Source organism: Ambystoma mexicanum, chromosome 8 (genome assembly GCF_040938575.1).
Source record: "Ambystoma mexicanum isolate Mex_15411 chromosome 8, UKY_AmexF1_1, whole genome shotgun sequence".
Classification (NCBI taxonomy): Eukaryota; Metazoa; Chordata; class Amphibia; order Caudata; family Ambystomatidae; genus Ambystoma; species Ambystoma mexicanum.
The window spans coordinates 1,219,950,188-1,219,964,684 of NC_090929.1; the positions used below are offsets into that span (position 1 = coordinate 1,219,950,188).

The window sequence follows — 14,497 nt, forward strand, 5'->3', positions numbered from 1 at the left end:
CAATAAGTATTTCTCCTCACAAATCTCATTACTACGCCATTCCTTCACAAAGTGCTTTACAAAAGGCGGAGTGGTACCAACAGACAGTCTCTTATCCATGAACAAAAGAACATACGGTGGGACGGGAGAAACGGATTCCTCCTCTATTTTAATCCAACCTGCACAAGTACTGCGATCAGACATCAACCAATGATGCAACGTGTGCAGCGTAAATGCAGAGTGATACCGCTTTATGTCGGGAAAACCAAAGCCGCCTAGCTTCACTGACTTATAAAGAACATCTTTCGGAACTCTCGCTCTACTTCCTTCCCCCCACACAAACTTAACCAAGGATTTATTGATGCTACCTAATACATTTTTTGAAAGTGGCAGAGGGAGCATGCTAAAAACATATCAAAATTTCGGAAGAAGGGACATTTTAACTACGTTAACCTACCCCCATAAGGTTAGTTTTAACTTCTCCAATCTACAGCAAAGACTGTCTACCTCTGCAACTTTCAAACGGATATTGTATGCAAGCAAGGACTCCACATCCCTATTTATATAAATACCCAGCCCACATCTCCCGATCCACCCCGAACAATCCCCTATGACACGATGCTGAAATCGGATAAATCAAAGTCTTTGCTACATTAACTTTATAATTAGAGAATTTGCCAAATTCATGCAGAGTTGCTAAAAGCTCTGGATATGAACGCTCTGGTTTCGGGATTAGGACTAAGAGGTCATCTGCATGCAAAGTACTTTTGGATGGGAGGTTTTAGAATTCTCTTTGTCATCTTTCTTGTGCTGCTTCCCTCATCCTTTTTATGAGTGGCCCCAGAATCCTTGTGAGTGGCCCTGCTGGCAACCCACATGTCAACAGTTTTTGCTAGTTTCTTGGGATCAATCTCTTCTGAGTGCTACGCCTCGGCAGGCCCGCAGGAAGGTTATTGCCCTCCGTAAGGGTATGCGTCATATTGCAAACCCATTCTACGCCCACTGGCAACTGCCCTGGAAAATAGTGGCTTCGGCTCACTCCGCAGCACTCTGCGGCAAGTTTGGACTACAATTCCCAGCTTTCCGCCTCCCGCTGTCAGCTGAGAGGTGATGATGCGTGAGCCTCGGTTTCGTCCAGTTCCGCCTTCTCCTTCCCGATTTAAACCTTCGAACCAGGCGAAAAGCTGCTTCTGATTAAAGTTACATCCCGGTATTTAGAAGTTCCGTCTTCAATCCTACTTTACTTACCCGTGTACCAGACCTGTTTCCTCTTTCACGGACTGCTTTTGCCTGCCGCTTTTTGGAAAACTACTTACCCGTGTACCAAACCTGTTTCCTCTTTCAGGGACTGCTTTTGCCTGCCGCTTTTTGGAAAACTACTTACCCGTGTACCAGACCTGTTTCCTCTTTAACGGACTGCTTTTGCCTGCCGCTTTTTGGAAAACTACTTACCCGTGTACCAGACCTGTTTCCTCATTCACGGACTGCTTGTGCCTGCCGCTTTTGGAACCTTGTGATCATGGCATCGACTTCCATTGGACATTCTTCAGTAGTGCACAGGGACGCTTTGCGGATAGTGCACCTACCCGACTCTAGTGCGATCCTCGTTCCGCCCGGGTTCAGTTTCCCTAACTAACCTACCCATTTGTTATTTTGCACTTCCGTTTTCATGAACTCTTTGGGACAACACAGACTCAACAGCACATCAGTGGTAAGGGTTTTCTTTTGTATGATTATCCATTCTCCTTAGCTAATTGACAACTATAGTCAGGATAGGTTACATTCTCCTCTCTTACTTGTAGGTGGTTCCGGTTGCCTTGAAACAAGGGGAGGGCATAGTTCAGGTACTACTAGAAAGAAGTATCGAGGGAAAGGGATCTTTCTTAAATTTCCAATTGCTCACCTCTTGTTTTTCCTTTACAGCTGGGTTCATGGCGGCGTGTCCTCCCCGCCCTTTTGAGCGATCAGTCCCTCTGCCTGGTCCTACCCAGCAGAGAGTCATATCGTTAAAAAGGTCTTGTGCCATCACAGAGAGGAGGCTAGGTTGGAGGCCCCGACCTAGCTCTTCAATCAATAGTTCAGCCCTGTGCCTTCCGGCCACCGATTTGGTATACTTCCCGTCCGGTGAGTAACACTGAGTCATCCAAGTGCTATCTCAGCTCAGGACAACAGGCATCAAAAATAGATTCCAACAAAAACAGATTTCTCATTCCTTCAAATGTGTTCACTCTGTAACCCCATCTTTTTCAAACATTCACACACCCAGGTAGACCAAAGGGTATCATTAGTCTTTTTGAGGGCCCTAAACCTCGCAATGTACTGGGAAGGAGTTTTCCCAAACCTAGTTATCAAAGCTAGCTTCACATTTTCATACTCCAATCTTTCAAGTTCCCCCACCTCCATTACAGCATCAGTTGCAACCTAGGGGAGCGTAGACAAAAGACAAGGAATCAACTGATTCCCTGTGAAACCCTGAATCCCATAGTTATATTAAAAAGCACCCAACCAATCCAGAATATCAAGTTTCACATCATACATACTCACTGCTTCTTTAAGCATGCAAGGTCTCTTTGGACTGGAAGACCTGGAAGACTCTGGGATAGAAACATTTTCAAGAGACAATTTCTTCATTTCAAGAGCATGTTGCATTTCCATTTCCCTTAGTTTGATGTCCTGATGTTTGGTTTCAGCTTGGATTTGATCTTTTGAACTTTAACTCAAGTCACATTTTTTCAAGAGACACACATTCTGGACTCAGTGATGGACCTTGTGTGGTCCTTGTGGCTAAAGGTTAAGGCAAAAGGGCCTTCTGAGACAAAGAGAGGCTCTCTTCCTGATACTCCTCTGACTCTTCAACAATATAAGAGTTAGACTCTGAATTATCATCCTCATTATTATTTTCCACATTTCCTGGGATAGTAGGTGTGACAGGCCTACTACCCAGACTTTGATTATTCAACAATCTTGCAATCAGTTCATTTTTCTTGCCTTTATCAGTGAGATTCCTGACTTTACACATTTCTTTCAGTTGCTCTACTGTTAAAATGATCAGGGCTTCCTGCCTGAAGTTATCCATATGTGGCATGTTACAATTGCTTTTCTAGTGGAGCTTAGCCTTGTGAAGGTTTTTAGTTGAACAAGCAAAGCAAATTCTTAGTGTAACAACTCTACAATATATCCTCACCACCTGTCACCAGTTTTAGGCAAAGATTGTATTCAGTACCCGTTGGTTGCAGTACACACAACTCTGACTATAGGTATAGGAAACCCAACGCTTGGTATAAGCTTGTACTACACAGTTTTGGTAGCGTGTTGAGCAGCCAGGCTTATCTCAAGAGGGGGTCAATGTGAGCTGTAGGGGAGTTACACAGAGATTCACAGTGACAGGTATTCAAATAAACTCTTACACACAAGGTTTCTTGAATAAACAGTTATTAATTTATTTATCAGTCAGTTAGAATAAGCCTTCTTCAGAAGGGAGCAATATAAACAGTAGCACACAAATACACTTCAATACTATACACTCTTAGTTTCTAAATCAATAAAGACCCTTTTGGGATGGCCCACAGGCACAACCTACACCCTCAGGTGACTTCAATAGCTAGGGTTCTGGGGACATCAATATCTTACTGTTGGCATTTAGAATACTCTTAGAAGTTGGTAAAAGGAAATAGATTATTAGAACAACAAGAGACCACAAATATTCTTAAGCAGGCAAATACTTTTGGATCCCCTAAGAAGAGTCTTTCAGTACAACAGGCTAAGCCAAACTCAATGGCCAAAAGTCTTATATAGGATGAAGCACTTGCGGTGGGTAAGTAGAAAAGTCTCTGCGCAATGTTTTAGAAGTCTTTGAAGAAAAGAAGAATCAAATGTAGGGCCACAAGATGATTAGACATGTGAGTAGTAGAAGTTGCAAGCAACTCTACAGTAAGAGATAAGTTCTCTTAGACTTTTTAAAGTACCTTTGTATTGAAGAAAAAGTGAAGCAGATGACTTCTGTTCCTGAGCAGCTCTGCAGATCTCACTGTTCCTGGGCCTCAGTCGTGGGGACAAGAGGAATGACTTCTGGGGATTCCTGCACTGCAATGGGATGGTCAGTGCTCGCAACTGGCAATCTTCAAATCAGTGGCTGTTCAGTGTTTCAGCTCCTCGCATCTACCCCAAATAGCAACACTGCAGTTCCAGACTGTCAAGATGGACTGTCCTTGCTTCTGGGTTCCCACACTCTGTTGAGGGGGCTCAGGCTCGGTCAGGCCTGCTTCCTGGGAGTCCACAGGATCTTCCTGGAGCTCCAGGCTAGCTTAAAAGCAACGCACACAATCTGGTGTTTCAATTCCTGGCTATACGGTTTCCAACAGCAACTCTGTGGAAATTCAACCAGCTCCGAGATGGATGTCCATGTGGCTTACTTTGGAGTTGATTGGTCCCACCAACACAAGGGGAGAAGTCGTCATTGCAGGGGCTTCTCTGTCGATACGAATTTTGAGTTTCAGCACAGCAACAGGGCTTCACCGGGCAAACCAACGGTCCAGGAGTTGCAGCAGGAGCCCTCTTCAAGTTCTTCTTCGGTTCCTTCGTCCAGTGGTCGACTCTGCCTTCCAAGCCAAAAGCCTAACCTTTTATTCAGTTCTCTCCCATTCATTCCAGCCTAGCTGTCAGTCACCCAGCAGGGTGGCTGTCCTTGCCGGACAGTCAGCCGGCCAATCACCACAGAGGGTTCCATGTGTTAATATCCCCGCAAAAATATCATGATACAAAAATATTGCCATATTTTTGCAGGGATAATGAGGCATGGACCCTGCGGGGGACACCCCCGCAACCCCTGCATTATTTTTAAAGGTGCGGGGGTCACCCCCTCAACCCCTGCTCCCACAAATTATCCCCCAAAAATATTGCCTATGGCATGCCCGACGGCCATATATACGACGAGATATTTGGTGGGGATAATATTACCTGATACCCCACAGAGTGCATTTGGGTCTCCTAGGAGACTAAGCACAGGGAGTTTCAGGCACCTCCCTCACTTCCTGCCTACCCCAGACACCCTGGAGCCAGAGGCGGGCTTCACTCGTGAATCCCGCCAAAGGCAAAGCGAACAATGGGACCAAACCTGGTTTGGCGCGCAGAGTAAATCTCAAGAAGGACCTTTCCACAAAGAAATGGTGAAAAAAGAAGACCGGTCATTTTGACAAAATATGGCACCCTTGGGTGCTTTACTGCAGTTGCGAACGCAGTCCGCAGTAAATCCACACTACGGTACTTAAAACGAAACCACTGCCACCAGCCATTCAGTAAGAAAAGGGTAACATAAAAATGTTACATGAGAAGCTAGACAAAGGGGGATACTAGGTAACCCCTCCAGCACCCTATTGTAAAATAATGTGTGCTGGGTCTAGAAAGTTACAAATGTAAGTAAAGTCAGTTTCACTTTACTGCTCTGGGAAACAGTAGTTTATCCCAGAGAAGGTATTTAAACATTTGGGAAATCTGAAAGACTTCCCTGTGCCACTGCACTGAAGGTGCCGTGTGACACAATGTAAAAGATGATGCCTATGGAGGTTGCCAGACCCCACAACCAAAAGAAACATAGAGTTCAAAATCACATTTAAAATACGATAGGAGAGGACCATGGAACTGAGGAGGCCTGAATGATATTAGCCTTCAACATCTTGTTGACCTCCTTGATCACTATCTGTTCTCGTGCCTCCGGTAGACAATATGGTTTTAAATGAACTAATTTGCCTTTAGGGGTTCGAATATAATGGTATGTACCTTTTACTCTTCCTGTTTTTTCTGAGAGTACATCCAGGAATGAGTCCACTACGCCTTTTAGATTTTGCCGTTGTCGGACAGATAACTCTGAAGGAATTAAGTCAAAGTTATCTATATCTTCGGGAACCAAACAGGCTAGTACTTTGGCATGGGTGGCTGATGGGTTCTCCTTCCACTCTTTTAGGAGGTTGAAATGATATAAGTGGAATTTCTGTTTTCGGTCTGGTTGGGCTATTTTATAAGTGCACATTCTGGTTTGTTCTATTACCTCATAAGATCCGTGCCACTGGAAACAAGTTTCTTCTCTGAAGTGGGTAAAATTACTAGTACTTTCTGTCCAATAGAAAAGGAGCTTACATTTACATTTTTTATCATAATTGGCCTTTTGTTGGTTTTGGGGCTTTCACATATGAGTACAAACTAAGTCCCGAACCAACTTCATGTGTTCCCGCATTCTAGTGGCGGTTTGTGATATTGGAATGGGAGCTTCCTCTCATTCTTCCCAGGTTTCCCAGAGCATGTCCAGGACATCTCTCGGTTCTCTTCCATAGAGTAACTCAATGGGAGAGAAACCTGTGGATGCTTGCAGGGTTTTCCTTACTGCAAATTGTGGCCACGGGATCATTTGACCCCAGTCTTTCCTGTCCTTATCTACCAATTGCCTTAGAATTAGCTTCAGGGTCTTATTGAATATTTCTACTAGACCATCGGTTTGTGGATGGTACACAGAAGTTCGCAGGGTGGTAATGTGGAGAAGCTCTTTGACTTCGGCGATAAGCTTACTCATAAAATCTCAACCTTGGTTGGTTAGTATTTCTTTGGGAAAATCAACCCTTGAGAAATATGGTAGAAGATGTTTAGGATCTGCTGAGTGGTATTATTTGAAATCGAGAATGCCTCGGGATATCGGGTTGCATAATCCACGATCACCAGGATGACTTGTTACCCAATTTAGTTGTTACTAGGGGCCATATTATGTCCATAGCAATTCTAGAAAAGGAGACTTCTATGATCGGCGACGGCTTCAGAGGGGCAGGCACTGGGATGTGGGGGCTGGTCTTCTGACATATTTTGCAGGATTATATGAAAAGTCTTATATCAGCTTGGATGCCTGGCCAGTAAAACCTTCCACTAATATCCTCCTTGGTTTTAACGTGACCCCAATGCCCTCCTGTGAGGTGAGAATGCACGATCTCTAACAAAACCTTTATGTGGTTTTAGGTATTACCAGTTGGGTTTTTATAAAACCTTCTGGGAGGTTTCTCTTCGGTAAAGTAGCCCAAGTTTAAGAAGAAAAAAGAACTACCCTTCCCTATGCCTTTCTCTTCTAGAAAGGCTTGTAAAAAAGCTTCAGAAAGTACTGGATCATTTTGCTTGGCAAAGGCTAGGTCAGGATAGATGGTAGGTTATTCTCCTTTCTTCGATGTTAAGTGATTAATCAGCTTCCCCAAAGCCTAAGTTACCTCTTTCTGTTTCCCAAGTAACCTGAAAGAATTATGGGTTCTACCTTTACTTAAAAAGCAAACATTAGGATTCCAAGATGGCTGCCGGGGTGTAAGCAGCACGTCCCCCGAGGTCCCGCACCAAAAGGCCAGCAATTGCCGAAAAGAACAGCGGACAAGCCCTCCCCAGGTACCGCAGATCTGACCAACCAGCATAAGGCCTGGGCAAAGGCAAGGGAAGCGGCACCAAAACCCAGTGCCCGCGAACTCCGCAGCAGATCGACTTTGTTGGGCACTGCGGCCTGCATGCCCATCCGAGGACCCATGTGCACGAAGAAAACCACCGGGCGCCACAGACTTGATCGGGGCCTCATCGCCCCCAGAAGCTCACACACAGTCAGGGACACCGCTGCGGACAGCAGCCCGCCCGGCTTCGCCAGTGACCGGAGGTGCTGGGTGGGGAGACACAGAGGATGCTCGGAAGCGGGTCCCCAGAGACAATCCGCCCCGGGGGGGCACAATCAGTGAAGCCCAGATCGTCATTGCAAGCCCGAGCCAAGGGGGGCCGGGGCACCCAACCCGACCCACCACCGCCAACCCATGGCCCCAGGACTGAACCAAGTCAGAGCCGCATCCAGCTAAAGACCCGCGGCCAGCGGGCTGACCGAGGGCCGTCCATCCACAGACCTTCCAGCCACCCCCTAACAATCCAGGCTCTCTGATCATCTGTGACGAGCGGAGCCCACCAGCACACGTCTCGAAGATCTGCCTCCATTCAACAAGGGCTGCCATAAAATCACTGCAGCTCCTCCCCAGCAATGCCGTCGCGCGGCCAAGGGGCTGAGACGCAGCCGGAGACCGGCCCAATGGTCGGCGGGTGAGGAGGGGTGAAACCGAAGTGAAGAGACAACAGGGAGCCGAGAGACCCCCCCCCAGCGCTCAACTGCTTCTGCCCGGAGCCACCGTACGTCCACGACTCAACATCTAGGAGCCCCAGGACACTGGAACCCAGCGGCCCTCTTCCACCCTAGACTGCGGCCCGCAGGCAACAACGAAGAGGTGAGGCCCCGCTGCCCATCACGCCCGCAAGAGCTACGTGCAGAAGATCTAGAAAACTGTTCTAGGCGGTCCAATATACGGGTGAAATCTCTATCAGAAACCATTCCAGGCCAAGAGTTGGCCCAAGCCACGAGGTCTATCTTCAGCGACCTGCTAGACGAAGACCAAGGCATGGAAATCCGCTTCGACAGGATCCACAGGGGTGGGTCCGAAAAGCCAAGAACCAGGGGCAAGACCACGGTACATCCTAATCGCCTTTCACAGCTACACTCTAAAAGAGCAGATCCTGGCAACGGGAGGTCCACCAACCAAATACATACAATGGCACATAGATACAGCTCTACCAGGACCTATCTCAGATCACATTAAACAGAAGACGGCGCATGGCCCTGGTCCTGACCCATTTGCGAAGCCAGCAAGTGTGGTACAGATGGCAACACTCATTTGCGATGAGCTTCACATGGCAAGGGAAATTGCATAGAGTAACAATGTGCGAGAAAGGGGCAGCCATCCTTGGAATCGAAGATGATAACCATACATCGCACCCCTCACTGCCTAGCCAAAAAGCTACCCGGAAAACCTGAAAACCTGGGAATGGTCAACGATAGAACCCAAGAAAAACAAGAAAGGGGGGCGACAACCCCACCATGGTAGCCCATCCTCCCACGCAGACCACGTTAAACCAGGGCAAGCAGGAACACAAAACTAATGAGATACCACAGAAGGCCCAGACTCTATTAACCACGAAAACCCTGGGGAGGGCACACAACAAAGCACCTCACAAGCTAGCGCCACAAAGAACACAGGAATGCAAGGGGGCAGGAGACACAGGGGGAGGGAAAGGCGATAAGGTTGGGAATGGGAATTCCTGCGTGGGGACAGGCTGGGCAGAAATTAGGGTCCAGCTCTCGTGGCCATATGAGGGGGGCTAAGTGCCAGTTGGACTCACCCAGCGAGGGGGTGAGGGAAGGGAGAACAGGGACCAGGGGGAGGGATGGAGCAGTATTTCCAGCATGGGGGAGACAAAACAAGAGGGGGACCAGGCAGAGGAGGAGCGAAGGTAGGACAGCGCACACCAAAGAGGCACGGGAATCCCCATATATACAACCGGAACTCGGGACACCAAACATGACTCCAGCTAATCGAATAAAGATCTTATCGCTCAATATTAACGGACTCAACTCCCTGCTCAAGCGAAAAAAGGTTGAGAGATACCTTAGGAGAGAAGACTCTCACATTGTCGCCCTGCAAGAAACACACATACAAACACGGGACACCCATAGGATCAAATTCAGGGGATACAGGGAAATCTTTCAGGCTACACAACCTATCAAAAAAGGGGGTACTGATAGCTCTAAGCGACGGCTGGACCTAACGGTAAAGACAACCAAGGCAGATACCTCGCAATAACAGTAGAAGGAAGGGGGGAGGCTTATACGATTGCAACATTATACAACCCAAACACGGGCCAGGACCCGTACATACAACAGGCACTCAAACGCTTAGAGAGCATCGCAAAATTCCCCATCATCCTCACAGGGGACTTCAATATGACCTGGAATCCCACCACGGACATGAGCATCCAAATCCAAGGCCCCTCGGTGCTGCCCTCCGGGGACCTCAAGCGGAAACTACACCAATTGGGCCTAGTAGAAGCATGGAGAACGAAACAGGGGGAGATGGAGGGGTACACATTTTACTCCCATGCTCACAGATTTCACTCCAGGATCGTTTACCTTTACATCTGGCTGTCCACCCCCCTGATGGGCAAAGTAGCTGACATTACACTGGGGGCTATCTCCCTCTCTGACCATGCGCCCATGATCCTAGAGCTAGGTAGGAACAGGTGCCCTCCGAGGCTCTGGAAGTGGAGATACCCGGGGCACTTCTTCAAAGACACAACCTTAGCAATGCACGTCTTGGATGAAATAGGCAGATATGCAAATACCAACAAGGTGGGGGACACTAGCTGACAAAACTGGTGGGATGCGCTTAAAGCGACTCTTAGAGGTAAGATTATAGTGATCAAAGCTAGGCGCATGAGAGAGGTGAGACTCGAAGAAGCCGAACTGGAGGCCAAACTAAAAGAACTGGTGCCCAAAATGGGCCCGAAACAGACCCCCGCCACCAAAAGGGATTTCAGGGCGACCGGGGACAATGAGACACATTGCAGACCAGAGCAGCGGAGCACAACCTGCTTCGCCTTAAACAGAGCCTGTATGTCAAAGCCGATAAATCATATCGTCTACTGGCTAGAATGCTCAGGGAAGAAGAGAGGGACAGAACTATATTGAAAATAAAGCAGCATGGGGGTCAGATAAGCACCAAAATCGAGGACATACAACAGGAATTCGTTAAATTCTACACCAAGTTATACAGCACCGAAAACCTGACCCTAGAAAACCAGGAAGAATAACTGGGGGAAGCTCAGCTAAACCAACTAACCAGGGAAGAGAGGGATATGTGATGAAGTAAGGGCAGCCATTAACTCACTCCCACTCAACAAATCCCTGGACCCCGACGGATATGGTTCGGAGTTTTATAAGCTCCACAAAGAAGACCTAATCACTCATCTTACCACTCTATATAACTACATAGAGGCATCCAAAACACTACCGAAAACTATGGAAGAGGCAAAAGTTATACTAATTCTCAAAAAGTGAAAAGATTTGACCGAGAGCGGATCATACCACCCCATCGCATTAATAAATGTAGACGCCAAAATCCACACTAAAATACTGGCTAACAGCCTAGAATTTATCCTCCCAAAATTAGTCCACGCCAACCAATCAGGTTTCGTGAGGGGCAGACAAACGAGCGACAATATCAGACGTATAGCGCACCTAATCGGAAAAGCTCAGAAGAAGGCGATCCCTGCTCTCGTACTAACCATGGATGCTGAAAAACCCTTTGACAGAGTAGAATGGGGATTCCTCTTCGCTACCATGAGGAAGATGGGATTCGGGACAAGTTTTTTATGAAGAGTTGAGGCCAACTATCACCGCCCACTCCTGAGACTGGCTTTAAATGGCCACATCTCGGAACCGATCCTGGTAGAAAGGGGGACGAAACAGGGATGCCCATTGTCGCCCATTACCCTAGAACCCTAATCAGGGCGAACGATGAGATAGCTGGGATGCCATTCGGGGGGAACCACACAAAATGCAGCCTTCGCTGACAACATGATCCTCTCCTTAACCCGCCCAGACACCTCTCTGAGAGCGGCCCAGAAAGAGCTTGCCCGATTTGGGGTGTTGGCGGGCATAAAGGTTAACATAACCAAATCAGAAATCCTAAACCTCACTTTAACCCAGCAGGAGATGCAAACCCTTAAACACAACTTCCAATTTAGATGGGCAGAAAATACCATCAAGTAACTGGGATAACGCTGACTAGCACAGTGGATGGGCTGTACCAAGCAAACCTACCCCCCCTGCAAGAGAAGCTGAAAACAAAACTAATAGACTGGGGTCCACTGGCCATATCCTGGCTAGGCTGCATCAGCGTTTTGAAAATGGCGGTCCTGCCGCGGCTCCTTTACGACTTCACTTCCCTCCCAATCCATGTTCCGCCTCGATTCTTCAAAACCCTCCATAAGGCAACCGTCAGCTTCCTCATGAACCATAAACCACCGAGAGTGGCAGGGAGGGTGATGAGCGCTCCAGTTGGGAGTGGGGGAATGGGAGTGCCGGACTTCAAAGCATACTACATCACCGCCCAAATAAGGCTCATCAGAGACTGGCAAAGGGACGACAAGGGTAAGATATGGAGACCGATGGACAGGGCTGTGGTGGGAACGGAGTTGGAGGAAGCGCTGTGGAAACCCAAGGTGGACAGACCACCACAAATGTACATAAGCCACATCACGGGGACGGTGGGCAGGACCTGGGACCTAGCGGTGACCAACGGCCAGACCACGTCATTCCCCTCCCCCTACACGCCTCATTTTAGGAACCCCCAGTTCACCCCAGGCCGCGTCACAACTGCATTTCAGGACTGGCAACGGGGAGGCTGCCACAGAGTGAAGGACATGTTCGTGGGATCCCAGACCAAAACCTACGACCAGTGCAAAGCAGACTTCAAACTGGGCGAAAATCAACAATTTGCACATGCTCAACTGAGACACTGGCTGTCCCATCCTGAAATGAGAGCCCCGGCAACCCAGGAGCTCACACCATTTGAGAAATACCTTAACACGAACACAGGGGACAAGAAAGTGGTTGCGAGCATATACAGGCTCATTAAAGAAGGGGCACCAAGACCAACCATGTCATACAAGGCAAAGTGGGACGCAAAGTGGGACGCTGACACAGGTACCACAATAGACTCAGCGGCATGGGCGTAACTTTGGAACCAAATAACAACATGACTTCTCTATAAGCAAAGATAAGGCATGGCAATAGAAGTTCCCACTTTCTTCTAAGGGGGTATTCTAAAGCACCTATCATGCTCTTCACAGTTCTGTTAAACCTCTCCACCAATCCATTGGTTTGGGGATGGTAGGCTGTTGAGAACTTGTAGGTCACTCCACAGTTTTCCACATGGCTTGCATGTAGTGGGACATAAAGTTGGATCCCCTGTCGGAGATAACCTTCTTAGGAAAACCTACTCTGATAAAAATACCAAGGGCCTTAGCCACTGCCTGAGCAGTAACAGTCCTCAGTCAATTCCTACCCTCTCAAAAGGGACTCCAACCACTGGGAGAGTCACCAAAGGTGCCACATTCTTGGATCCACTCTTGCCAGAGGACTGACAAGTGTGACAGCTTCTACAGAATGTATCTACATCAGACCCCATTTTAGGCCAGTAGAAATAAACAGAAATCCTTTGCCTGGTCTTCTTAAAGCTTAAGTGACCAGCCAAAGGAATCTCATGGGCTAACTGTAGAAACGGAGGTCTCACCTCCTGGGGCACTACAAGTCTTCTGTAGTCTCCTGGGCTAGACTCAATAGGTTCACTGTAGAGGAGGCCATCCTCCCAGTATAACCTGTGCTTCCCTGGCTGTTGACCTTCCAGCTGGGAAGCTACCTGTTGGTCGAAGTCCTTCAAGAGTAGGACACTCTCTTTGACCTCTGCTGAAGTCTGCCCTGCAGGGGCCACCTTCTGCCAGTAAAGACTGCAGCTCAGGATGGTCTTTAGGATCCAGATCTCCAACAGGGGGAAGGTCTTCTTCCAACTCTGTGTCATCAGTAGCTGACTCAACCTCTTCTGGTTGGACCTTACACTCAGCCTCAGCTGGTGAAGGAGTCACAGATGTGACCTTGGACTGTCCTCTCGGGGATGTCCTGGTTTGATGCACAGGAGTGCTATCTTTCTTGTTTCCTGAGACCTTGGGTTTCCCCTTTGTCTCTTTCTTCCTGGAAATAGAAGTTGGCTTTTCCTGTGGACTGGGTTTATAGGTTCTTCTGTAACAACCCATTGAGAGTAATTTAAAGTGAGCTCTCTGGCCTCCCTAGTCTGCTCCTGCTTCATTTTACTGGGAGGCCTGGGGGTGCTTGATACAACTCCAAGAGATTTTAAGTAATTCCCCAGCAGGACTCTCCCAGGCACCTCACTTTGTACACTGACGGGTATTCTTACAGTCATAATGTTGCACTGGATGATAGCTTGTAGTGTTGGAACCATCTGGATAGGGCCTCCATCAAGCTTAGTGGGACCTTTGGCTGCCTTAGCAACATCCTCAGGTTTGAAAAAGGTTTCATCCACCACTGTGATACTGGCTCCAGTGTCTCTAATGGCAGGGGTCTCCTGTCCATTTACATGTACACTGTCCTTGTAGTATTCTTTTGTGTTATGTGGTATTGAGCTATACACATCTACATTCTGCAGTTCCCACAGACGCAGGGACACTAAAGAAACACTGGCAGAGACTCCAATGGGGTCTTCAGCCAATAGTTAAAAGTTTTCACTTGCCATATGTACTTCTTCCTCAGGGATGAAGGCTAAGGAGGCAGAGTGGACCCCTGAAGGTTTACCCTTGCATCTGGGATCCCCATTTCACATGGTCAGTTGACCCACAAGCATAACACCTTCCAAATGTTTTGACAAATTATGGCTTCTGCTGACCTCCCTCTGGTTTGGCACCTGTTACACTTCAGGCTTCCCCGCGGGCATCCTTGCCGAATACAACTTCTTTACAGGCTCCTCTATGGTCCAAGTACAAGCTACCATGGCGTCTGTACAAACGTCAACGCATTCCAGGTCACCTGACAGGTCTTGTACGTGGAAGACGTACAGCAAGC

The 14,497-nt window shown here is 47.9% G+C and overlaps 1 protein-coding gene across 2 annotated transcripts in view; it reads right to left on the bottom strand.

Annotated features, from left to right (window-relative positions):
- KIF20B (kinesin family member 20B) overlaps nucleotides 1-14,497 on the bottom strand; it is a 2,369,321-nt gene that overhangs the window by 2,171,055 nt on the left and 183,769 nt on the right. The window lies entirely within an intron of this gene.